Source organism: Mustelus asterias, chromosome 12 (genome assembly GCF_964213995.1).
Source record: "Mustelus asterias chromosome 12, sMusAst1.hap1.1, whole genome shotgun sequence".
Classification (NCBI taxonomy): Eukaryota; Metazoa; Chordata; class Chondrichthyes; order Carcharhiniformes; family Triakidae; genus Mustelus; species Mustelus asterias.
The window spans coordinates 77,852,533-77,879,144 of record NC_135812.1 but is presented as its reverse complement, the minus strand read 5'-3'; the positions used below and the strand labels follow the sequence as shown (position 1 = coordinate 77,879,144).

General features: G+C 44.2%; 1 protein-coding gene and 1 pseudogene across 1 annotated transcript in view; one reads left to right on the top strand and one right to left on the bottom strand.

Annotated features, from left to right (window-relative positions):
- The window catches only part of usp43a (ubiquitin specific peptidase 43a), a 494,804-nt gene that overhangs the window by 338,372 nt on the left and 129,820 nt on the right, over positions 1-26,612 (top strand). The gene's annotated exons all lie outside the window — the stretch shown is intronic.
- Positions 756-908, bottom strand: LOC144502097 (U2 spliceosomal RNA; annotated as a pseudogene).

The following is a 26,612-nucleotide window of genomic DNA, read 5'->3' as shown; positions in this document are numbered from 1 at the left end:
TCGGGGCAGGCAACTCTTGGGCTAGTAGACCTGCCTCAGTAAAAGGTACCCCAAAAGTGCAATCTTTGCTCCAAGTGGGCAGGTGAGGTTAGGCCCGCTGACCCCGAGATGCCAGGAAGACAGGGAGTGGCAAGGCATGGTGGTTAGAAGGACATAGCCCGAGCTGTTTAGAAAATTTTCACCCCTTTAGCCATCACCCCTCACACCCCATCGCCCCCAACCCTCCGTACCAACTTATGTCCTCACCACTTTGGGCCCTTCATATTTCAATGCCTACTTAGCCAATATCCAACATGAGCAGACCTCGGGAGCCATGTGGAGATGAAAAGAATAAACTTCTTAAAATATAATGTGGTTTTCATTATACAGACCTAATGGTGAAAAAAAACCTCCCATTCATGAAATCACCAAAGATTTTAGATGTTCTCTCTCATAAAACAAACAAACTTTATTCATACCCCAAATCTTTTAGTAGCCTCTTTAAGCTGTCAGTCAGACTGTGAACCCTGTTGCGATAATTGTTGCTTTGGAAACTCAGTCAATCATTCATAATGAACAGAGGGAATTGTCAGAGCTCAAGATTCTCTGACGAAGGGTCATCTAGACTCGAAACATTGGCCCTATTCTCTCTCCACAGATGCTGTCAGACCTGTTGAGATTTTCCAGTATTTTTCTGTTTTTGTTTCAGATTCCAGCATCCGCAGTATTTTGTGTTTATCAAATGAAAGTAAAATGCATTGATTGACCTTCACTCCTAATTATATTTTATACAGAATTGAAATGATTAGAATCCTTACAGTGCAGAAGGAGGCCATTTGGCCCACTGAGTCTGCACTGACCCTCCGAAGAGCATCCCACCCATCCGATCCATACTACACTTGATCTTAGCCAAAAGGCCGAGAAGCGATGTTTGTAAAGAAATACACTGATTGAGGCCTTAACACAGGTTCATGGAATGGTAGAATCATCAGAGAATCCCTATGTTTCTTCAGAAGGAACTCTTCAAAATGCAGCTAATGAAACAACAACAAAACTTACTCCAATTTATAATCAAAGAAAGGGTTTAATAAAGAAACATCATTACTTCAGATTTGGGGCCTCGCCCTGGGCCACTCCAAGCTCTCTACAATTCTACATAGTTCCTTATTTATAGTGAATCAGTTGGTCAGCTGACTTACATCACTCTGGTTCCATGTTTTACTGGGTCAGCTGACCCTTGCATCTTGTTCCCATTGGTCACATTACATCCAATACAAATTTGTCACTGGTTACATTCTAACATCCTACAGTACAGAAGGAGGCCATTTGGACCATCAAATCTGTACCGACCATAATCCCTCCCAGGCCCTATTCCCACAATCCCATGCATTTGCCCTGCTAATCCCCCAGACATTAGGGTCAATTTGGCACGGCCAATCCACCTAACCCACGCATTTTTGGACTGTGGGAGGAAACCGAAGTACCTGGAGGATCTCATGCAGACGCAGGGAAAACGTGCAAACTCCACATAGACTGTCACCCGAGGTCAGAATCGAACCCAGGTCCCTGGCGCTGTGAGGCAGCAGTGCTAACCACTGTGCCATCTTGCCACCTATTAGGACATGCGCATTATATGAAACTGAATTAAGGTAGGAGCTGAGAAATCATAAACGTTAAGATATTACTATAATTTTAAAAATATATGGGATAGTCGATCATAATGGAGATATTTTCCATTCCACAAATATTAAGTTAGTTGTTTAGGGTCAGCCAAGTTTGTCAACAGTAATTATGAACTTAGTTTAAGTTTAAAGTTTATTTATTAGTGTCACAAGTCAGCTTACATTAATGCTGCAATGAAGTTACTGTGAAAATCCACTAGTTGCCACACTTCGGTGCCTGTTTGGGTACACTGGGGGAGAATTTAGCATGGCTAATGCACCTAACTAGCGCGTCTTTCGAACTGTGGGAGGAAACTGGAGCACCCGGAGGAAATCCAAGCAGTCACGGGGAGAATGTGCAGACTCCGCACAGACAGTGACCCAAACCAGGAATTGAACCCGGATCCCTGGCGCTATGAGGCAGCAATGCTAACCACCGTGCCACCCATAGTATGTCATTAACAACCTAGCTGTACCTCATTCAACTATGTGTAACTAGTTCAAGGACTTTGATAATGAGATTAAATCCTTCAAAAGGTTGGGTGATTTAAGTGATTTTTAATTTATTGCAGACTGGGGGCCTCAACACTTCTGCATCCTGTTGGGAAGCATCACTGACAGTAACTTCTACATTTAACTGAACAGGTGCAGGCTCCAGATGTTGCTCTCAGTTTTAGGCGTGATGATGGCAAACAAGGGCAGTTTGGCCATCGTTACCATGGCAGAGTCTGGGCCTGCACTCTCTTCATTATCAAACTGGTTCCTTCAGCTCCTTTGCCTGCAGTAGCCAGAGTAAGTGACACATAAGATTGCTGCACAAGTGTAGGGATCAGCTGCTGTCGGGAGTGGAGGAGTTGAGATTCCCCCAGGTTCATGCTTCAGGGCCTTTCCGTATGATTACCGAGGCAGTTTTCGAAAGCCAGCCAAGTGCAAGGACATCAGGTTGGCAATCAAATCTGATGCCCAGTTTTAAAATAAAAAGGATTATAGACTCGACTTGGTGACTTGACCCTCTCACCTTGCCGATGCATAAGTGGATAAATTCTAACTCTGATTCACACATCTCCAATCTTGAGTTATCTCTGAATGTTTATCTCGTGTTTTCTCTTGCACTGGCTGATTTGTATTCAGTTGAAATTTGTTTGATCCAAGCTAAACCTCCGTCACTCTCCATTTAATGCACTGGGTGGCACTGGATTGCCTACGCACAGTTCATGCACTGCTGATTTCTTTGGCAGTTGTCTGATTCGAGTCCACCTCGATCAGGAATCACCTTGGCGTGGAAGGTAGTGATGTTTCCCCTCCTGAATTCTGTTCAGAGCAAATAGCTGCTGCATTCGGTTTACAGTGTCAGTTTGAGAATGACTGTGACACGACAATTCGCAAGGTATGCAAAGTTCCAATGCATGGTTCCCACTTTCTGATACGTTGCACCGACACAGAGGCCCCGAAAGCAAGAGGCTATAAATTGAACCAAAAGAAAGTTAACGAAATGAGAAGAAATAATGTCACCATGCAGAGGGGAGGAACAGCCTTTGAGAGGATTAAAAGATTAGCAAAAACCCAGGACTAGCTGCACATCAGTGCACTCCTGGGATAAGGGGCAGACTATTCATGGATGTGTTCTATGTTAACAGCTTTATCATGGTGCCATGCGCGGTTTTGGATTATTTCGGTTATGGGGCCTTGAGCTATTACAGGGAAAGTAGTTTAAAATTTACACAAACAGGGTCAAATCCTATCTGTGGATTCCAGCCCTTTCCAGTTTGGGAGCAGTGTGCGCTTTGTGCAACGTAGCTTTTCAATAGGAATACTTTTTTAATAGACCATATAAATGGAATAATCACCGGTCATTAAACAGCAATGTTAATAACATGGTACCACGCTTGGAGTATTTCCTTAATATTTCAGGCTGTATTTTATTTTTGATTGCATACAGAGTTTTTTATTGCAGAAAAGTCCAATATTTGGTTAGAAACTGTGACGAGCTGTAGTTATGATCTAATTCCTTGTTCATATTTGTAAACAGAAGCCAGATACACTCCAAAATCCACCTGATTTGCCAGAAACTGCCCACGTAATTCCTCCATTATTTCTGTTTGCATAACCAAAACTTGCTTTAAGGTGTGGGTCTCATGCTAGTGCCAGTGGGGACCAGTATAAACGGACAGCAGCATACATCTGCCCCCATTCTAAATACAAGGTTAATACACTGCAGTTGTTCTTAAAGGTGAAGTAATAACATACATCTGATTTGATTTATAATTGTCACATGTATTGGGATATAGTGAAAAGTCTTGTTTCTTGCTATACAGACAAAGCATACCGTGATACCACCAGGACGGCACGGTGGCACAATGGTTAGCACCGCTGCCTCACAGCGCCAGGGACCCGTGTTCGATTCCTGGCTTGGGTCACTGTGTGGAGTTTGCACATTCTCCCCGTGTCAACGTGGGTTTCATCCAGGTGCTCCGGTTTCCCTCCACAGTCCAAAGATGTGAACTGGTTAGGTGTGTTGGCCATGCTAAATTCTCCCTCAGTGTACCCGAACAGGCACTGGAGTGTGGCAACGAGGGGATTTTCACAGTAACTTCATTGCAGTGTTAATGTAAGCCTACTTGTGACTAATAAATAAACTTTTATTTTTACTGTACACAGAGGAAAAGAAAGGAGAGGGTGCAAAATATAGTGTTGCAGTTACAGGTAGGATGTAGAGAAAGATCAACTTAATACATGATCGGACCATTCAAAAGTCTGATGGCAGGAGGGAAGAAGCTGTTCTTGAGTCAATTGGTCTGTGATCTCAGGCTTTTGTATCTTTTTCCCGATGGAAGAAGGTGGAAGAGAGCATGTCCCGGATAGGGGAGGTCCTTGATTATGCTGGTTGCTTTCCCGAGGCAGCGGGAAGCATAGACAGAGTCAATGGATGGGAGGCTGGTTTGCGGGTTGGACTGGGCTTCGTTCACAACCCTTTGTAGTTTCTTGCAGTCTTGGTCAGAATAGGAACCATACCAAGTTGTGATCCATCCAGATAGGATGCTTTTCAAGCTCATAATCTGGCTGATTGTCTGCTTTGGCTCAGTGTCAGTGCTCATACCTCTGAGTCTAAGGGTAGAGCTTTCCAATCCTGTCAGTGGGTAGGCGAGGGAGGGTTGGGGTGGAAGGGGCTAGGGCAAAATCTTGATGGGGGAAGGGGTGTGTGCTTGGATCATGTCAGAGGCAAGTGAAGGAGCTGGAGGACAAAGGCTCGACTAAGGGGAGAAGACTAGGGAAGAGAACACAGACACATGACTGGGGGTGGGGGGGGGGGGGGGTGACTGTTTCCAGGTACAGTAAGAGGGTCAAAATTGCACTTAGTTTGTACTGTGCTAATTGGGGCATAGAATCCCCATAGTGAAGAAGGAAGCTATTCAGCCCATTGGGCCTGCACCAACTCTCCGAAAGAGCGTCTTTCCCAGGCCCATCCTATCCTAGTAACAGTGCACATTTGCCATGGCCAATCCACCTAACTTACACATCTTTGGACTGTGGGAGGAAATTGGAGCATTTGGAGGAAACCCATACAGACATGGTGGGAACATGCAAACTCCACACAGTCACCCTAATCTATTAAATATCATTAGAAACAAAAGCTATATAATGCCTGTTGCTTTCTGTTTTTCCCTTTTACATATGTAACATCAGTACGAAAGTGAAATACTTCCTCCACCTTTCACAACCCAGCCTTGGCATAGGCACAATGGGTTAATGACCTTGTGTTGTGCTGTAATTTCTGTGATTCCATGGTACAATCACAGCCCTTTCACCACCCAGATGTATCCTCATTAATTCAGCCCCTGGTGTTACAATGATGTCTGCTCTTAGTGCTGTTCTGCTACGCTTGCAAACAATAGAATAAAAGCTTTTGCACTTTCTAATATTTATCACAGGTAGCTAAGAGCCACTAGCGTAAAGAGCACATTTCAGTGTGTTCTGTTTTTATGTCTGGTTTCCTGTGTCAATGGTACTTTGCTGTTATAGAAAGCAAATGATTGTTTTGCATCAATTGTATTGAATTCCATTTTCAGGGTGGCTTTTTATTTAACGTACGGTCTAGGCTATTGAATGGTGGTACAGAGGCACTGGGCTCGAGCTTTGTTTTTGACTTGTCTAACATTGGTGAATTGAGCCGCAGGGCACCAGATTGAGGTCTCATGTTCAGGACAGAGCAGCTAGCAGCCAGGTGGGGTGGGCAGAGAGCATGGTCGTGGGATAGACCGATCACGGAGGTGTGGGGATCCAGGGCCAACACTGGCCCAGATTATTGTAGAAAAAGATTAATTGGGTACTTAACCTTTGACAGACCTCATCAATTGCATCACTTAAAACAAGCGGGTTCTTTGAATACCTGGCTGTCGGCCACTTAGTGTTACCAAGAGGGAACGGATTTCTAGTCTTTTAACTGAATTTCAGACCAGCAGTCAGGAACTAGAGAGAGAGAAAGCATGCTGGCATGTCATACCTGAAATGTAATTTAAACGTGTACTTGGTGCAGCTATTTAATAGTTCTCAGAAGTTGTGAAGCATTTTAACTAACGATTTCTCATTTCCGCCCACAACGTGGTTCCTGAGGTTTACATATTGCATTGTATTCTCAATGAATGGTAGGACACTAGGAAGTTCTATGGAACCAGAGGATCTTGGCGTGTTTATCTACAGATCTCTGAAAGCGGAAGGGCATGTTGGGATGGTGAAAAGGCATATGGGACACTTGCCTTTCTCAATCGAGTAAGGACCTGCAGAGTTTCACTGGCTGTCTTGTCTGGAGACAATACACATCTTTTTAGCCTGTCTTGATGCTCTCTCCACTCACATTGTTTCGTTTCTTAAAGACTTGATTAGTTGTAAGTATTCGCATTCCAACCATTATTCATGTAATTTGAGTCTGTGTCTTTATAAGCTCTGTTTGTGAACAGAATTCCCACTCACCTGAAGAAGGGGCTAAGAGCTCCGAAAGCTTGTGTGGCTTTTGCTACCAAATAAACCTGTTGGACTTTAATCTGGTGTTGTTAAACTTCTTACTGTGTTTACCCCAGTCCAACGCCGGCATCTCCACATCACTTTCTCAATCGAGGCATAGATTACAAAAGCACGGAAGTCATGTTGGAGTTGTATAGAACTTTGGTGAGGGCATAGTTGGAGTTCTGTGTACAGTTCTGGTCGCCACATTATAGGAAGGATCTGATTGCACTGGAGGGGGTGCAGAGGAGATTCACCAGGATACTCCCTGGGATGGAACGTTTATGAAGAGAGGTTGCATAGGCTTGGGTTGTTTTCATTGGAGCTTTGAATACTGAGAGGCTGGGAGGACTAATGGGTTCACCATGGTTATATTTTTTACAATGTGGCCAGAATTCTCCAGGCATTCACGCTGGCAGGATTCTCCGGTCCCGCCGGCAGCGCACCCCCACCCTAGGGTTTCCCGCCAGCGTGGGGTGACATCGGTGGGAATTCCCATTGACTGCAGCAGGATCAGAGAATCCCGCCGCTCGCAAACAACATGCCAGCTCCCACTGGCAGCAAGCACGTGGCTGGGAGGCCAGAGAATCTTGCCCTGTGCACCAGACAGTTGAGTACTTCTTGGAAGTATTTACTTACAACTGTATATAACTTAGTGTTTGTACGCCGGAGAGTTCAAAACAAATGGAAACATTATGAAGGTGGTTATTCTCAGTAATTATGAGGATGGAATGCTCGACAGGTCATCAGGATCAAAGGGTGGGATTTTCCAGCTACGACACCAGCAGGCATTGTTGTGGTGGGAACTGCTCTCCATTTTTTTCCATCCCGCCCTCGATGATGCCTGCCTATGCCGGGGTTGGAAAAGCCTGGCCAGGGTTGGAAAAGCCTGGCTAGGGTTGGAAATGCCTGGCCAAAGTTGTCGTCTGATTTATGATACTTTGGAGGACATCTTCCTTTTTTGCTCTATCACATAGGATTCCAGAGGTCAGAAACTCCAACACTAACTAGCTGCTTGTCACTTCCATTGTTCGTCCAAGCTTAATTCCAGAGGGGAGCCTCAATGATCAGACTCCATGAATAGATGCTGTTTAGCAGAAGTACTGGGACGAGGCAGTCATCAGCACTGCATTGTTCCATATTGGCCTAGGTGTAGACATTGCAGCCTAGGAGGCTATGGATTGTGCAGGGATAACATTGGTTGTCTGCTGTGCCCACTACCTCAGTTGTGTTGGCGTTTCAGGTGTCTTGTATAGTAAGCAGAGGTATCGGGAAGCCAGGAAAGTTGCATGTCCAGCCCATGTTAGAAGCTGGACCATTGGCCAGAATGAATGGTGCGTAAGTTCCTTCAAAGAGCTGTTGTTGCATAGTTATTGGATCCTTGTGCACGAGGTGTCTTATCTGCATGTACATTGCAACATATAATCCTATCAACATGTATAGGGTTTGAAGTCTGACATTGTGTCACTTTCAGCCTTGTGAGCATAGTTTGATTATAGACAATTTGGTCCCTGGATCCCACATTTACAGTCACTGGCGTTCATGTGAGGGGGCCAGATTCTGAATGGTTTATTACCCTGTGTGGTTAAAATATAATGAGGGCCATGGTTATTATGGTGAGGGTTTCAGTCATATGAATGTGACCAAGTAAAACTACAAATATATATTGCTGAACTTCAGCTGAGTGATCGGGGCACCAGAAACATCTTTAAAATGTCAATTGCCTGTCCGCCTGGTGATGACATGGCTGCTGTTGTAGTTGCGCTCAGCCTCTGTTTGTCTGTTCCCAATAAGGATTATTATCCCAGTTCTAAAGGGCAGCCTTTGTCCCCCAGAAGCCAGTGCCAAATCCGCATTGGTGGCTGAAATAACTGAGGGAACTCCTCAGCATGAAGGAGTCTTGGCAGCTGCCAGGGTATCTTGAAAGAAGACTTTGTTGTGCTCACAAACCACTTGTACATTGATGGAGTGGAAGGACTTCCGTATGTTGAACTGAGATTTTCATGGCAGCATGGGTGCAGTATATAACACCCTGCACCTGAGGGAAGCCTGCTCATTGGGCAAAGGCTGTGGTTTCCTGCATCTGAGATGCCAAATCTACAGGGAAATTAATGTCCTGAAGCACAAGATATTCATTACAACCTTAATGTAGCTGTGTACCCCTAGCTGAGATACTCCTGGCAGATGATCCTGGGGACCATCTTAGGCAAATAAGTTGAGAGCAATAACCTTCACATCTACTGCAGGGCAGAGGGAGCCAATCATTTGTTGTTCGAGTTGATGTTAGACTATGTGACATATGTCTGCCGCCACCTCATGGTTTAGCTTCAGTTGCCTTCGACACTGGTTCTCCATCATACAGATGTAGGATGTCCTAGGTTCCCACAGAGAAGTTCCTGGTTGGCCTGTCTCTCCTCTTCCTCCTCTCTGCAGGTAGTAGCCTCTTCCCCTTGATTTTCTGCCCTCCCTCTGGATGCTCACAGTGACTGGCTTCTGTGGCCACAATGTCTGAAGGTTCCCTGCTCATCTTCTATGTTCCTTCGCACAAAGAAGTAAGTGCCCTTCTCAAGCACAAAGCTCTTCCTGGCACTTGAGTCAGTAGAGGCAAAAACAATTTTCTGTGTCACCAGTGCAGAACGGTGGCATATTGGTTAGCACTGCTGCCTCAAAGCGCTAGAGACCCGGGTTCGATTCCGGCCTTGGGTGACTGTGTGGAGTTTGCACGTTCTCCCCTCATCTACATGGGCTTCCTCCTACAGTACGGGTTAGGTTGATTGGCCATGCTAAATTGCCCCTCAGTGTCAGGGAGATTAGCAGGGTAAATACGTGGGGTTATGGGGATGAGTCAAATGGCCTCCTTCTGCACTGTAGGGATTCTATTCTGTGATTCCACTCTTCTATTCACTTTGGTTAAGGTAAGACTTTGAGAATTTGTATTGTGCCATGTCTGGGGCTGTGAATATAATTGTTAAGCAAATCCAACAGGAATACGCTACCTCTCCCAAGGAGAATGCCTCCTGGTTATGCAAAGAAATGCACTGAGTTTAGACCTGCTGTTACCAGGTCCACTTTGCACACTTCAGTTCCCAGACCTCAGCTATCAGAATCTGACCAGAGTGGAGGCAGCTGATGATTTAAGTAGCCAGGTGCCCTCTAAAGTGCAAAAGTTCCTGCCCTGGGGAATGAGAAATGCCCTGTTCGTGGCTAAGGCCTAGGATTTTTAGCTTGTCCTGCTACGTTTGCCATGACGGAGGGGTTCTCCATCACGGTGAAAATCTGGGATTCTATTTTGTCAATTTAATTTCTGTTACTGTGAGGAAGGACTGATTAGATAATCTGGATGTGGAGATGCCGGCTTTGGACTGGGGTGGGCACAGTAAGAAGTCTCACAACACCAGGTTAATGTTCAACAGGTTTATTTGGTAGCACGAGCTTTCGGAACGTTGCTCCTTCATCAGGGGAGTGGAGAGGTAGGCTTCACCTGTGCCATGTTTGTGAAACCTACCTCTTCACTCACCTGAGGAAGGAGCAGCTCTCCGAAAGCTCCTGATTCCAAATAAACCTGTTGGACTTTAACCTGGTGTTGTGAGACTTCTTGCTAGATAATCTGGAATTTACATTTTCTTGGAGGTGGAGGGGATGTAAGATCAGACGCAATAGACCCTGGGCTACCTTCTCACAGTTCCTGGTAACCAGTGCAGGAAAATTGTGGAGGTCTGGGAGCTGCTCTTTCGACATAAACTGGGGTATAACTCAAACACTCAAGATGTGCGCACTAAAAGTCCGATTCGCTGAGACATCATCAAAGTAAATCTCTGACTGAAACTTTTTTAAACATTCGTGAAATACGGTTTTAAATGTCAACTATCAATGCCTCGTCAGGTGTGTCACCAGGTTTACGTTGCACCCCCTGGGCTTTGGTGGATAGTTCACTGACGGAACAAATCAGATCTCCGCCATGCTCCCAGCTTAATCTATTCCGATGACAATGTCATAAATTGGTTCATGTAAAAAGAGATGAGCAATAGCATTTTAATAACCTTCAGATATTGATTCAGAATTCTCAGCCAATGGTTTTAATAAAGGGCCTATTACCTGGGGAATTTAAAAAAAAAAGGCCTGATTAGATCAGAGCTTTACTTTCTAATGACAGCCTGAAAATAAATTTGTACTTTGCTCTTTAGGATGAAATATAGTTCAGAGTTAGAGTGATCTACATGGTATAATTGTAAAATTTGTTTAAAAAAAAAACGGAGGTTTAAATAATTATGGCACATGGATTGGTCATTTAATAGAGAATGATTATGTTGATAATGAGTGGAGTTTCTGCTTCTTGTAAATATATAATCTGGGTGACTAGAGTTAAAAGATTTTTGTAGTCTGAATGCGTGTGAGATATCTGTTCTGCTGCTATATGTCCATAACTAAAGTTCCCACGGTTGCTGTGGGAAACGAGCTCCCCACATAGGCTGAATGTCCACTGTTGCCTGGAGGCCCCAGGTAAGCCTGGGGTGCCCAGAATTCTAAATGCCAGGCAAGTTGAAGGTCAATTCAACAACGATTTGGATGCTGCCTTCTCCACCCTGGTCTCCAAGCTCCCCTCCAAGTTGTGCACCATCCTCACCTGGAGATGTATTAGCATTCACCAGGTCAAGATCCTGGAACTCCATACCTAGCAGCACTCCAGGTGTACTAACACCACATGGGCTACAGGGTTCACGAAGATGGCTCACCACCACCATCTGGAGGACAATTAGGAATGATAGTAAATGCTGGGCATGCCAGCCATGTGCACATCCAATGAACAAATAAGACCGCAAAAGACGTAGGAGCAGAAATAGGCCGTTTGACCAATCAAAACAAAGTTCGGCAATAAAATCACAGAGTCACACAGCACAGTTCAGGACAAAGTAATAGTTTTAGTGGCATTGCTAATGAAAGGTCTGTGCCCTGTCTGTACTTGGGGTGGCACAGTGGTTAGCACTGGTGCCTCACAGCGCCGGGGACCCAGGTTCGCTCCGGCCTTGGGTGACTGTGCGGAGTTTGCACATTCTCCCTGTGTCTGCATAGGTTTCCTCTGGGTGCTCAGGTTTCCTGTCACACTCCAAAGATGTGCAGGTTAGGTTGATTGGCCATGATAAATTGACCCTGGTATCAGGGGATTAGCAGGGTAAATGTGTGAGGTTGGGGGAATAGGGGTTGGGTGGGATTGTGGTCGGTGCAAACTCGATGGGCCAAATGGCCTCATTTTGCACTGTAGGGGCTCTATGACTCCATGGCCAACATTGCTGGGTGACCTTTGTATTGTACTTGTTATTGGGGAGGTAGTAAATTCTACAGATCCCAGAGGCTGCAGTAATCCTTTTTCGATTTTTCTTAATAAGTTGAAGCCAAGACACAGGGTGAACTGCATGATGCATTGTTTCAACCTGGTTCAGTCACCTTGCAGAGCAGGACTCAAATCGAGATGAGTCATGAGTTTGGGAGATGGTGTCTAAATTTAGTTCGACGTGCCTAAACACACAACTGCTTTCACAATTAGCATCAAGTTGTACAGTGCTTGTTTCAACCCCAATCAGTAACAATTTAAATTTTAAAAGGATACTTGATTGGGATTATATTCCATGTGGGCACAGCTGGTCTATTCTCCTCTCGATGCCCCAGTCCTTCCAGTCAAACTGAGATGCTATTGCAAGCTGACAGTTTTTAAAAAATATTAAACACAGATTATGTCACTCTTTTAATAAAAAGTAGTAAATTCCGTTATATCCCGATATCGCAAAGCAATGATTTGTAGACGTGTATCCTGTGTGGGTTTGATTTGAGTGATTCGAGCATGACTACACTAATCCAGAAATGTTGCATTTATTTACTGCTTCAGTCGAGATTCAAATTTTGGATCCGCAGCTTCCTTGAAGAACATTTCTTAATTATAATACAAGTTACCTGACCATTAATTTATCTGACTAGTTCTGATGAATAATTTAGCAATATGAACCTCATACACCCAGCAGGACAAGATGAATCCGAAGACTTTACACCCCATGCTACGGTTTTGAGTACAGCAGTGTGTAGTTGATTGCTTGCGTTATATCATAACGCTCTTGTTGCTGACGTGCTGCTTTTATTGGACAGGATGGTTTCAGTCACTGTCATTTTGTATCAGGGTACAGAAAGCAACTTTTCAAGTGGGACATTCATAAACTTTGGGATGAGCTTCTAAAAACCAACAAAAGATGCCCAAAAAAATAAAAGAGGGAGAAGATAAACTATGAGGCTAAACCAGCAGTAATATCAAAATGGACAGTAGGAGCTTATTTAAATATACAAAAAGGATGAGACATGGGTCCCTTACAGAATGAGACTGGGGAAATAATAATAGGGAACCAGGAAATGGCATATGAATTAGCTAATTATTGTGCGTCTGCTAAATTGCCCCATTGTGTCAGAGGGATAAGCAGGGTAAATGTGGTGTTACAAGGATAGGACCTGGGTGGGATTGTTGTCGGTGCAGGCTCGATGGGCCTGCTTCTGCACTGTAGGAATTCTATATCAGTCTTCATGCTGGAATACACTAATAACATTCCAAAAATATGAAATAATCAAGGGGCAAAAGGTGTGGAGAGGAAATAAATACAATAATTATCACTAGAGAATAAATACTAGGGAAATGAATGGGGCTAAAGGCCAATAAGTCCCCTGGGCCTGATGGGTTGTATCCTAGGATATTAAAGGAAGTAGCTGCAGAGATGGTAGATGCATTGGTAGTAATCTTCCAAGAATCCTTAAATTCTGGAAAAGTCCCAGAGGAGTGGAAAACTCCCAATGTGACATCTTTATTCAAAAAGGGAGGGAGATAAATAAGAAACAGATAACTATAGGCCAATTAGCTTAACTTCTGTCATTGGGTAGATGTTATGTTTATATTTATATGTCCATTATAAAGGATGATGTGGAGATGCCGGCGTTGGGCTGGGGTGGGCACAGTAAGAAGTCTGACAACACCAGGTTAAAGTCCAACAGGTTTATTTGGAATCACAAGCTTTCGGAGCGCTGCTCCTTCATCAGGTGAGACTCGCTTGACTCACCTCATCTGATGAAAGAGCAGCGCCCCGAAAGCTCGTGATTCCAAACAAATCTGTTGGAGTTTAACCTGGTGTTGTGAGACTTCTTATTATAAAGGATGTAATTGCAAAACATTTAGAAATGTGTAATCAAGCAGAGTCGTCGTGACCTCATGAAGGGGAAATCATGCCTGACAAATTTATTAGGATTCTTTGTGGTGGTGATGAGCAGGATCGATAAAGGGGAACCAATAGATATAATATACTTGGATTTCCAAAAAACATTCAGTAAGTTACCGTGCAAAAGGCTACCTATTAAGACAAGAGCCCATGGTGTTGAGAGTTGTTATGGATCGACGATTAGCTAACTAATGGAAGATAGTAAATTGGGTTAAGAGGGACATTTTCAGGATGGTAACCTGTAACTAGTGGAGTGCCACAGGGCTCCGTGCTGGGGCCGCAATTGTTTACAATATATGTTAGTGACTTGGATGAGGGAAGTTAATGTACTATAGCCAGCTTTGCAGATGAAGTATAATAGGATGGGAAGGCAAGTAGTGAGGGTGACTTTGGACGTGATCTTACCGGCCATTCACACCCTGCCGCTGTTGCAGCGAGGACAGAGAATTTGGTGCTTAGCTAAATTTCTGTTCACTGCAGTGGCGTGAATGGCTGGAAAATTCCGCCCACAGATACGACAGAGAGATAGAGACAGGTTAGGGGAGTGGGCAGAAACTCGGCAGCTGGAATATAATGTAGGAAAATGTGAAGTTTTGCACTTTATTAGGAAGAATAAAGGAGTTGAATATGGAGAAAGACTGCAGAAAGCTGCAGCATGCGGGATTTTGGGGATCCTCATGCATAAATCACAAAAAGCTAGCATGCAAGTTCAGCAGGTAATAGGGAAGGCAAATGGAATGTTGGCCTTGATTTCAGAGGGAATGAGCATTAAAATAAGGAAGTTTTGCTAAAATTATGCACCTGGAATATGGTGAATAGTTTTGATTCCCTTATCTAAGGAAAGATATACTGACATCGGAGGCAGTCCAGAGAAGGTTCACTCGGCTGATCCCAGGTTTGGAGGAATGATCTTATGAGTAGTAGGTTGGGCCTATACTCACTGGAGTTTAGCAGAATAAGAAGCGACCTTATAGAATCTCTACAGTGCAGAAGGTGACCATTTGGCCTATCAAGCCTGCACCAACAACAGTCCCACACAGGCCTGATCCCCACACATTTACTTCACTAATCCCCCGATAGTAAGGGGCAATTTAGCCTGGCCAATCCACCTAACCTGCACGTCTTTGGACTGTGGGAGGAAACCCATATAGACACGGGGAGGATGCGCTAACTCCGCACAGACAGTCACCTGAGGCCGGAATTGAACCCAGGTCCTTGACAGTGTGAGGCAGCGATGCTAACCACAATGTACCTTGTGCAGGTGCAATGTCATCCTGTGCTAAAATGTTTCAGCCTTAGCCGCTTGTAGTTGAGGATCGGAGGGCGCCATGTTTGTTTGCGAGTGATTAACAGCCTCCTGTCCTGGCGCTCATGGTGTCGTCATGAGAAGGAAAATGCCGCATGGCCTTGCTTTAGAATTGGGTGGTGGCATTTATTTCTGGATTGGCAGCGAGCTGTTCCCATGGATTTTAACTCTGGCATTGATTACCGCAGGACAGAGTTGGATGTTAACATCCATTCAGGTCATTGATTTCCTGACCATTTGGTTTTACATGCTGAATTTAGTTTATTTTGCTGCTCAGGGTGCTGAGGTTACAAGAGTGTGTGCTATTGTGTGGAAACTCTTAATTTAAAATAGATCCTGTCCCCCTTACAGACCTGGCAGAGGAAGAAAAGTAACGATGTTCGACCTTAAAGAGTGTGATTTTTATTCTAGCTGTCAACATTTAAATTACTGTGCAAGGCCAAATTCTAGTGTTTCAGAGGTGGGAAATGTATCACAGCAACAAACTGTTAATTTTTGCTGCCTTGTGCCACATTCAGAGATCATTTCACTTCCCTTTTCACCTCATCTTCCACAGAAGAGGATGTTGGATTAAACAGGCAGTGCTGATGAAGCTGGAACATCACAAATGTCGATTGATCTGTGTGCCAATAGAGATTTTTTAAATCCTGTTGATTCCGGGAAGCTTAAATGCCAATGCTGTGAAAAGATAACTTAACCTGCAGACCATTCATTCGTACTAAAGTCGGGGGGCAAGTTGCTGAAGGTGTTTGCTTCCAGTATTCACTATCTGTGTGGAGTTTGCACGTTCTCCCTGTGCCTGCGTGGGTTTCCTCCGGGTGCTCCGGTTTCCTCCCACAGCCCGAAGATGTGCTGGTTAGGTGAATTGGCCATCCTAAGTTCTCCCTCAGTGTAGCCGAACAGGCGCCAGAGTGTGGCGACTAGGGGATTTTCACAGTAACTTCATTGCAGTGTTAATGTAAGCCTACTTGTGACTAATAAATAAACTTTACTTCATTTTCTGTTCTCCTTGTATATCCAAACATGTGCGGGTTAGGTGGATTGTCCATACTGAATTGCCCCTTAGTGTCAGGGGGACTAAATAGGGTAACTGTGTGGGGTTATGGGAATAGGGCCTGGGTGGGATTGTGGTCAGTGCAGATTCAACGGGCTGAATGGCCGCCTTCTGCACTGTAGGATTCTATGATTCTACGATCACATGGCACTATATAAGGGTCATAAAATAATAAAATCTCACCTCAAGGCATTTTTACTTTACCTTCATAAATTGTTCCCACTGTGGGAGTACATTGGATGTTATTCTCGAGATCTGCTGGGGCCTTTTGCTAAATACACATGGCGCGCTGCCTCCCTGCATGCATTCACTGGAACAGGCAGTCTTAATCAGATAAGAGATTTGTAGACCCTTGAAATTAAGTGGTGATTGATTAGCAGCAACGTCGAGGTGTAAATCTGTGAGCATTGGTAGCGGCAATAGCCGACTGCATCTGGTATCCCCAGGCAGTCTCTCGTCCAAGTACAGTGCGGCCCCGTTATAACGCGATGGTTGGGGTCCATAAAATGTTATCGCGGAAAAAGCGGGGTTCAAGAAAATCAGCGTTCAAACTGACCCAATGTTGACCTAACATCCTAAAACACCCCTTTTATCGCCCTATTAGACCCGTTTTTTGCACGTTTACCATCTGGCAAGTAAATGACCTTTTAATTAAAGAATTCTGCGAATAAATCGTTGTTGTTACAGTAGAAATTAAAACACAAATTAATTTTTAGTAAAGCTTTTTAATAAACGAAACAACAACAGTTTATTTCTTTAAAAAGTGATAGAGTGTTCCTTGCTTGAACGTAGCATTTCGCTGGCTGCAAGCGAAATCGAGAATGCTTCTGAGTTGGAGGATTTTTATGTGGTCCACCTCCTGGGTCTCCAGCCAACGGAGGCTAACCTCGAGGTGTTCAATGGCTTCAGACACTTTTGGGGGTGGAGGCTCTTCATTATCATCTTCTTGTGGCTCGAGGACCGGTACACTTGCCTCCAGGGAACTTTTCAGTTCCCCGGAAAGAGCAAAGAAAAAGGGTCCAATGATTCATCGTGTTATATCCGAATTTGCGCTAAATCGGGGCGTGTAAAATCGGGGTTTCACTGTACTAACCAAGCCTGACTGTTTAGCTTCCGAGATCAGTAAAGATTAAGCAATTACAGGCAAGCGCGCCCATAGAAATTTTCACTGCCGCCAACAGTGGGGGGAATCTGTGGGGTACACTTTGTGGTTACATCTTAAAGTAACAGTGCCTGTTGTGTCCGCAGAGTTAATTAGCTATTACGGGAGAGAAATGTGGGGATCCAATTGCAGAGACGAGGTAATGATATTTACAAATGGGGATTTATTTAAAATAAACTCCTGCTGGAGCTCGGCTGGCGTTTTGGCTGCAGTCAGTTTGAGTCACGCAGGGGGAGAAATTGATTGGAAAATGCATCTGTTTTCTGGGCGGGAAAAGTTCACGAGGTTCCAATTCTCCAACCCCACCAGCCTCCAATGCCCTGTTAGTGCACCACAGGTCAAGTGAGGAATCTCTGACTTCTGAGTGTCCAGAGGTCCCATCTGAAGTTCTGCAGTAGAGTGGAAATATTTATTATTTTTCTCTCTCTGCGGACGATGCCAGACCTGCTGAGTTTTTCCAGCATTTTCTGTTTTTGTTTCAGATCTCCAGACTCGCAGTATTCCACTTTTATTTCCATCTGAAAGTACGTTCGGCACCTTGAATATGCAAATTAGGATTTGTGTACTCATTCTATGTCCCCACTCCAACATTCAGTTGAAGCACATACTGGCTCTTCAGGCTTCCCTCCTTCATGCACACCACTCTCTCCTCGGACTTACCCGAAGGATGATTTTGTATCAGAACCAACTGACTACAGCTCTGACTGCCAAGGTTTGTCGGCACGCCTGGGGGAGGCTGTAGTTCACTCTTTTTAAGGAGGTAAGGCCGAGGCCCAGTTTACCAAGAGTCCCGAGGCAAAATCTTCAGACCGTATTCCAGTGCTGCCCACTCCCCACTGGTTTCTGGCGCTGCATCAGTTTGTCCCGCACAACGTTGAGATTTCATTTAGTATTGAAGAGTTGGGCATGCTGCCGCCTTATCGTATGTTCATCACAGATCAAAACAAAAGCAACATAGACCGGGGGTAAAATCATTTGATTGTTCCACCCTGAATACTCAGAGCGAGTCGATTACATACCCAAGAAGTCTTATAGAACCTCTACAGTGCAGAAGGAGGCCATTCAGCCTATCGAGCCTGCACCGACAACAATCCCACCCAGTTCCTATCCCCATAACCCCGCACACTTACCCTGCTAATCCCTCTGACACCAAGGGGAAATTTAGCCATAGCTAATCCACCCAACCTGCACACCTTTGGGACTGTGGGAGGAAACCGGAGCACCCGGAGAAAACCCACGCAGACACGAGGAGAACATGCAGAGACTCCACACAGGCAGTGACCCACGTCGGGAATTGAGCCCGGGCCCCTGGCGCTGTGAGGCAGCAGTGCTGAAGTCTTGTACGACCATGATTCCGACATGCTTGAGAATGAATTTTGGTGTGGCTTCTCTCGCCCTGCTGCCGTGACGATGGCTGTTTGTGACATAAATGGCACATATGTAATGCCATTTGTTGGCAGTCTGTCCAGATTTTGCAACTGCCTCTTAACTGCTTTTTATAAAGAATGCAATCAATTGGATAATTCCATAAAAGCAGCAAAGGCAATCCATTATCATTCTCTGCCATATTACCTTTCTGTGCTCAATAAGCTCCCATCAAATATTTCTACATGAATTCTCGGGGCTTCCAGGCAACGTTATCCAAGATCTTGAAGGATAATTGTAGATTTACTTTTTCCATTGTTGGAACGTTAATTAAATTCAGACGATTCGGTGATGATCAAAATCCAAGTACTGCCGCTGATCTGGAAGTCATTCAGGATTTTATTGTGCGGCTAATTTATTGTATTTCACAGTTCAAAAAGCAGCCAGCTCCCCACCAGCACATTATCCACTCATTGTTCCAAAGCTGATTTCCAGATTAACGTTGCCTAATCCTTCCTAATGAAATGAAACAAAGAGCTCGTCAATACATTCACACTTTGCAATTGTTTTTTTAATGCGTCTGTTATTTTTACCGCTTTGTTCTTTTAACCCGTTTTTCAAATCGTTTATCCTTCCGTCCCTCCTGTTCTGAAGGTCGTGAATGTAAATGTGTGGGGTGACGGGGATAGGGTGGGGGAGAGGGCTTGGGTAAGATACTCTGTCAGAGAGTCAGTGCAGACTTGGTGGGCCAAAAGGCCTCCTCCTGCAGTGTAGGGATTCGATGATTCTATGAACTCTTAGACAAGGCATGATTCCAAGGAATACTGACTGACCTCTTACTCCTTTGACCTAGGTGAGAGGTCACCGGACGAAGGAGCAGCGCTCCGAAAGCTTGTGATTTCAAATAAACCTGTTGGACTATAAACCTGGAGTCATGTGACTTCTCATCTTGTCCACCCCAGTCCAACACTGGCATCTCCACATCATGGCCTCCTTTAACCAAGACAACATTACTGGCTGTTCAGCCTCCAAGGAGTATGCAGCTGAACTTGAACCTGATCATATTTGCTAATTGCACACACATTTACACTTTTGTGGGATGGCAGTCTGAAGTGGGAACCCCGTCTAATGGTCCCTCCCCCAACCATGGAACTAAAGCACGTGTAACCTACCCTGTTCCCCCTTGGCTGAGATCAACCAACTCAGCACAGACTGAGGGTGGGATTTTCCGGCCACACTCAGCCTAAAGCCGGAAAATCCTGCCAGAGGAAACCCACACAGACATGGGGAGAAAGTGCAAACTCCACAAAGGCATTAACCCGAGGCCGGAATTGAACCCGGGTCCCTGGCGCTGTGAGGCAACAGTGCTAACCATCGTGCCACCCGAGACTCAATTGCCTCTCCAAGGTCCATGTAAGTATGTTGGAAGGAAAAATGGAAGTGATAAAGATAAGAAGAACGCACCAGGGTTGAAAAATAGCCCCCTTTTTGTTTCTAAATAATAATTAAACTGAAAAGGTTCTCTCCAGAATCAACAGCATAGAAGGATGTGAGCAATAGGGAAACAGAATCAAACATATTCCAATTCTGGCAATGAAGTTTGGAATATTAAAGTGGGAAGAAACAAACAAGTTGCATGCAAGCATTAAATGGTCTGGCACTGAATTGCATTGAGATGTTTTAGTTCAAAGACTGTGCAGAAAAATTGGACTGTATCAATCATTATGCACATGATGACATATCTTAGTGCCAATAGTTGCCAGAGAACTGTTTCTGACGCCGTTCAGTATTTCACTGACATGAACATTTCTCCCTCTTTGTTTATGCTGCAAGTTACCGGGAGAATAAGCGCTAGCCACGCTCTTTGTTCTCCAAAAGCTAAAATAATTTTTTCCAACATTTAGAGTGAATGAAAATGCTCACAAGACCAAACAGTTGTTTGAAAATAGTTCCTTTAGGAACGAATATCTTCCACATGACATTCAGCAGCAACCTTTGCAAGGTTCTCCATTGATGTTGTTTCTGCCAGTGAAGCTTACTAATGAGATAATGGCGAATGAACCAGAGCCAAACACTCTGTTGATATTGAAATGATTGCCCAGAGGTTGGAAATAATCTTTGATATTCAACCCACAATGCTCTCGCGCAAGTTGTCCGCAGCTACAACTTAGCTTAATTTTTACTCATGTTACCAGCACAAATTAATTTGAGAGATATTTGGATTCACTGGTGTCCCTTCATCCTTTAGTTATTTTTTAAATTCATTTATGGGACATGGACGTCGCTGGCTGGCCAGCATTTATTGCCCATCCCTCGTTTCCCTTGGAGGGCAGCTTGAGAGTCAACCACATTGCTGTAGCTCTGGAGTCACATGTAGGCCAGACCAGTTAAGGACAGAAGATTTCTCTCCCTGAAGGACATTAGTGAACCAGATAGGTTTTTCCGACAATCGACAATGGTTTCATGGTCATCAGCAGATTCTTAATTCCAGATATTTTTTTATTGAATTCAAATTCTGCCACCTGCAGTGGTAGGATTCAAGCATGGGTCCCCAGAACATTAGCTGAATTTCTGGATTAATAGTCTAGCGATAATCCTTCTCGCCCATGGTCTCCCCTGTTAGTTTTGCCATCAGCTTCTTACAGACTCTGACTGGCACATTCCTATGTTTACTAGCAGAGCAATGGGACCCGGGTGTGTACCAGTGAAGTTCCCCTATGTTTCAGATGCATCCTTGGACACCTGTACTCCTTCAATCCCCCTGAGGGCAAACTGAGTCGACGTATGGTGAGATGAAGTTTAGTTTAGATTAAAATCCACCTAATGCTATTTTGTAAGGCCAGGCTTGTTAAAACAGTATAATCCAGAATGCATTACACTGCTGCTAAGATGCAGCTGCGTCTCTTCAAGTGCACAAAGTCTGATTGTTAAAACATGCAGAGGAATGAGGTCTCTCTGAGTCGCTCAATACAATCAGTACAACTTCTGTTCATGCACTGCTACAAAAGTAAGGGCCACACAGGAACCCAGTCCATTCTGGTGAGAACTCAAAGTTAATTTAAAAGGACAATATCTGTCTGCGCCTTAGCACTCCCAGGATAGCATTTTGTTCCCTTTGTTGCTTCATGTTGTACAATTCTGTTTGGTGTCTGTGTTCTGCTTTCTAAAAGCCTCTCTCATAGCAGAGACATCATAGAAAGTTCCCAAAGTCCAGGTGCAGTGCGTTCCTCTGAATAACCAGATATGGTGAATGAATTGTCCATTGTTTGACCCCCTGAGAAAACCTTACATTGGAATTTCAGTTCAGCCGTCTACCAACCGACAACTGGCCCAGAAGCCAAAAGTCGATTACATGTATTATGGCTTAAAAAACTCATTTTAATGTACTTCATATCCAGGTCTTTCCTGAGGGAGAAATGGCCAAAGAATCACAAACCTTGACTATAGGTTATTTTCCGTAATATTCAGCCAGAAAGTAAATCTGGTTGTATATCTTTAAGAGTGTAAACTGTAGAGTTAACACAAATTTAACCTGTTGTTTAATCAGGTAACTCAGAGATTGCAAACTGATTTCAGGCTTCGGGTCAAAGATAGGCTTAGTTCTTTTTTAAAGTTTGTTTCGCATTTGTGACCAAGTGTGATTCCTAGAGTATGTTCAGTTGTGTGACAAATTCAAAATTTGAAGCAAAGTTCTGCTTTTCTTCATCATTTATGGGACGCGTGAGTCGCTCGCATGGACGACATTCATTGCCCTTCCCAATTCCTTTTGAAAAGATGGTAAGCCACTTTCTTGAACCAGTGTGGTGCGTGTGGTGTAGACACACACAGTTCTGTCACGGGCGGAGGTCCAGGATTTTGACCCAGTAGCAATGGTGATTTAGTTCCAAGTCAGGATGGTGTGCGATTGGAGAGGAACCTGCAGGTCATGGTTTCACCACGTGTCTGCTGATCTTTCAGGTGATAGAGGTGATAGATTTGAAAGGTGCTATTGAGTAGATCTCCCATCACATTGCACAACATAAGACGAATCATTTTTGAACAACGGTTCTTTTTTAATGCATTGTGCACATTGTATTATTCTGTTGCTAATGTGGAACTGCACCTTTTAAGACTAAAAGAAATGAATTTTAAGTAGATGCAGACTCTGGTCAGGCTGAGTTCAATTGTTTGGCCAGGGAGATTTGCACATTGCATAGTGCTGGCCGGCAGGGTAGCACAGTGGTTAGTACTGCTGCCTCACAGTGCCAGGGATCCAGGTTCAATTCCAGCCTCAGGTGTGGAGTTCGCACATTCTCCCCGCGTCTGCGTGGGTTTCCTCCGAGTGCACCAGTTCTCTCCCACAGTCCAAAGATGTGCGCGTTAGGTTGATTGGCCATGCTAAATTGCCCCTTAGTGTCAGGGGATTGGCAGGGTAAATATGTGGGGTTGCGGGGATAGGGCTTGGGTGGGATTTTTCTTGGTGCATGTTTGATGGGTCGAAAGGCCTCCTTCTGCACTGTAGCGATGCTTATATTCTATGCTGTTATCAAAGTGCTGCACTAATCAGAAGCCCACAGTATTAAATGACCTTTCACTCTTTGTAAATCGCCTTTTAGCTGTAAACACTTGTAGTAATGGGTGAATAGAATAGTTGTGATAATGAGTGACATAGGCCATGATGTAGCAGTGAAATCAGTGGTCATGTGTTTGAGACTCCGCACAGCAGGTGGAGCAGGCAGCACTCGGGGGAGATGTGCCTACTCAGCAGAACACCTGGTATATATTGTAAAAAGTGTAAATCAACCAGTTTGAAGTAACTACTTGATTCCGGCTACAGTCTCTCTACATTTAGAAATGCCTCACATCAGTAGATGGAGTCATAGAGCTTTACAGTGCAGCAAGAAGCCCATCATGTCTGCACCGGCCATCAAGCACCTCTCTATTCTAACCCCATTTTTCAGCACTTGGTCCATCGCCTTGTATTCTGTCGCATTTCAAGTGCTCATCTAAATGCTTTAACAACACTGAGGACTGACAGCTCAGTGTGGCAGCTGGCATGCACTGGTGTAAACTTTTTAATATTTTGTTAGATGTGTATATATCTTTTAAGAATAAATAACGCAGCACTGAATTTAGTTCCTGTGTATACGGGACAGTCTTGCAACCATAGTTTGAATCATGAGTTGCCTCTGATTTTTGTCATGTGATTCATTGTACTGAACCTCAGTTAAAATATTTCACAGGATTCGTAAAGGAAAACTGTTTTCATGTTGAACATATTCCACTCTCTCAAATGTATGCACATTTTGTTTAAGCTTAGAATAAATTTACAACAGCATATTATGGAAGATAAATAGGTTAATTGATTGCACAAAGTCACTTGGATTTTGATGTGTTTTTGAGCCATAAAAAATAATTTATGTTGTAAGTAGCTGCTTGGTAGTACAGAGCTTGAGTATTGTTGAAAGTAGACATGCTGTCGCAGCTTTTTGTCTTGCACTCATCAGGACAGATTCACAAGAATACCAAATCTCAAAGGGAACACAATTTAAACAGCATGAGAAGAGGGTGCTGATTGGTTGGCAAGTTGACTCCAACAGGTAGAGGCACCACCATGGAGAATGCACCAGGGAATAGTCAGCTGCCAAGCTTCTGTTTTAAATTCAAACCAGGCAGGTCGGCTCTTAATTGGTCAAGGCACTGCCATGAGGAATGAACCAGGGAATGACTTTTGTTCAATTGAAAAAGGGAAGTGTTGGTTATGTTCTTTCTGTCTGCAAAGGACAGGGCTGTGTGTGTGAATGTATGAGGCTTCAAGCACATGTAATTGAGTCACACTGCGAGCCCGACATATAATCCTGAATTGGTTGTTAAATTCTCGGGGTTGTATAGCAAGTGTGGTCCAATCACAGAATCACGGCTAATGTTGGACATCATGATCTGAGTTTTGCAAGCACGGACTGGTTGGTTGCGGTTAGTACTTTGCCTGTTGCAAACAGCTGAAGGGAAGTGTGATACGATCCAGCCAGTGGACAAGCCCTGGCCCACCACTGTGACCATTCAGTATGTGATTAGTGCTGGTTAAATGCTCCCCTTACATCATCTGTCTTGTTAACCCATCTATTCATTTATGTAAATAATTGTGCTTTAAACAAGAACAAATGGCACAATACATATTTACTTACATAGATTTTGAAATATATTTTTTAAAATTCTGATGCAGTTCCTTTATCGTGTACACAAATGCCTTAATTATTCAAATTAAATTCCAGTAAGTCATCGCTTTAAGTTACCCCAGCTTTCGGCTTAACATTTTTTTTTGGTGTTGTTTTCCCCAAATTATGTTGCAGTTTTCATTTTAACATTGTGTCGCATCATTGCCACCCTCACTGTGCGTACATCATCACCGTGTCAACTCATTTCACGTTTATGCAACATCGGGTCCCATGACCCAATCGGCACCATTGGTGTTTGCACAGAGAGAACATTTAAAAAACATCCAGAGGCACATTTCTGATGAAAGAACATCCAAAGCACAAGTTGTTTTTGCAAGCGTAAAGTCAAAATCTGAGCTGCTCATCCATGTGAAGAAAGTGCACAGTGGTTACCACCGCTGCGCCAGGGACCTGGGTTCAATTTCATCCTGGGGTCACTGTCTGTGCAAAATCTGCATGTTCTCCCTTATTCTGTGTGGGTTTCCTCCGGGTGCTCCGGTTTCCTCCCATCGTCCGAAAGACTGGTTAGGTGCATTGGCCATGCTAAGTTCTCCCTCAGTGTACCCAAACAGGTGCCAGAGTGTGGCGACTAGGGGATTTTCACAGTAACCTCATTGCAGTGTTAATGTAAGCCTAGTTGAGACTTTAAACTTTATGTGCAGGTTAGGTGGATTGGCCGCGCTAAATTGCTCCTTTGTGTTCCAAGATATATAGGTTAGATTGATCAGCCATATGTGAGGTTCAGTCGGCAGTTAGGAAGGCAAATGTAATGATGTGGACGACACAAAGATCAGTGGAAAAGTGAATCGTGTGGAAGGCGTAGAAGGTCTGCAGAGAGATTTGGACAGGCTGAGTGAGTGGGCGAGGATCTGGCAGATGGAGTATAACGTTGACAAATGCGAGGTTATTCACTTTGGAAGAAATAATAGCAAACTGGATTATTATCTAAATGGAAAGAAATTACAACATGCTGCTGTGCAGAGGGACCTGGGGGTCCTTGTGCATGAGACGCAAAAACCCAGTCTGTAGGTGCAACAGGTGATCAAGAAGGCAAATGGGATGTTGGCCTATATCGCAAGGGGGATAGAATATAAAAGCAGAGATGTCTTGCTGCAGCTGTACAGGGCATTGGTGAGGCCGCAGCTGGAATACTGTGTGCAGTATTGGTCCCCTTATTTGCGGAAGGATATATTGGCCTTGGAGGGAGTGCAGAGAAGGTTCACCAGGTTGATACCAGAGATGAGGGGTGTTGATTATGAGGAGAGACTGAGCAGATTGGGTTTGTACTCGTTGGAATTTAGAAGGCTGAGGGGGGGGATCTTATAGAGACCTATAAGATAATGAAGGGGCTGGATAGGGTAGAGATGGAGAGATTCTTTCCACTTCGAAAGGAAACTAAATCTAGAGGGCACAGCCTCAAAATAAAGGGGGGTCAGTTTAGGACAGAGTTGAGGAGAAACTTCTTCTCTCAGAGGGTGGTGAATCTCTGGAATTCTCTGCCCACTGAAGTGGTGGAGGCTACCTCGTTGAATATGTTTAAATCACGGATAGATGGATTCCTGATTGGTAAGGGAATTAGGGGTTATGGGGATCAGGCGGGTAAGTGGAACTGATACACTTCAGATCAGCCATGATCTTATTGAATGGCG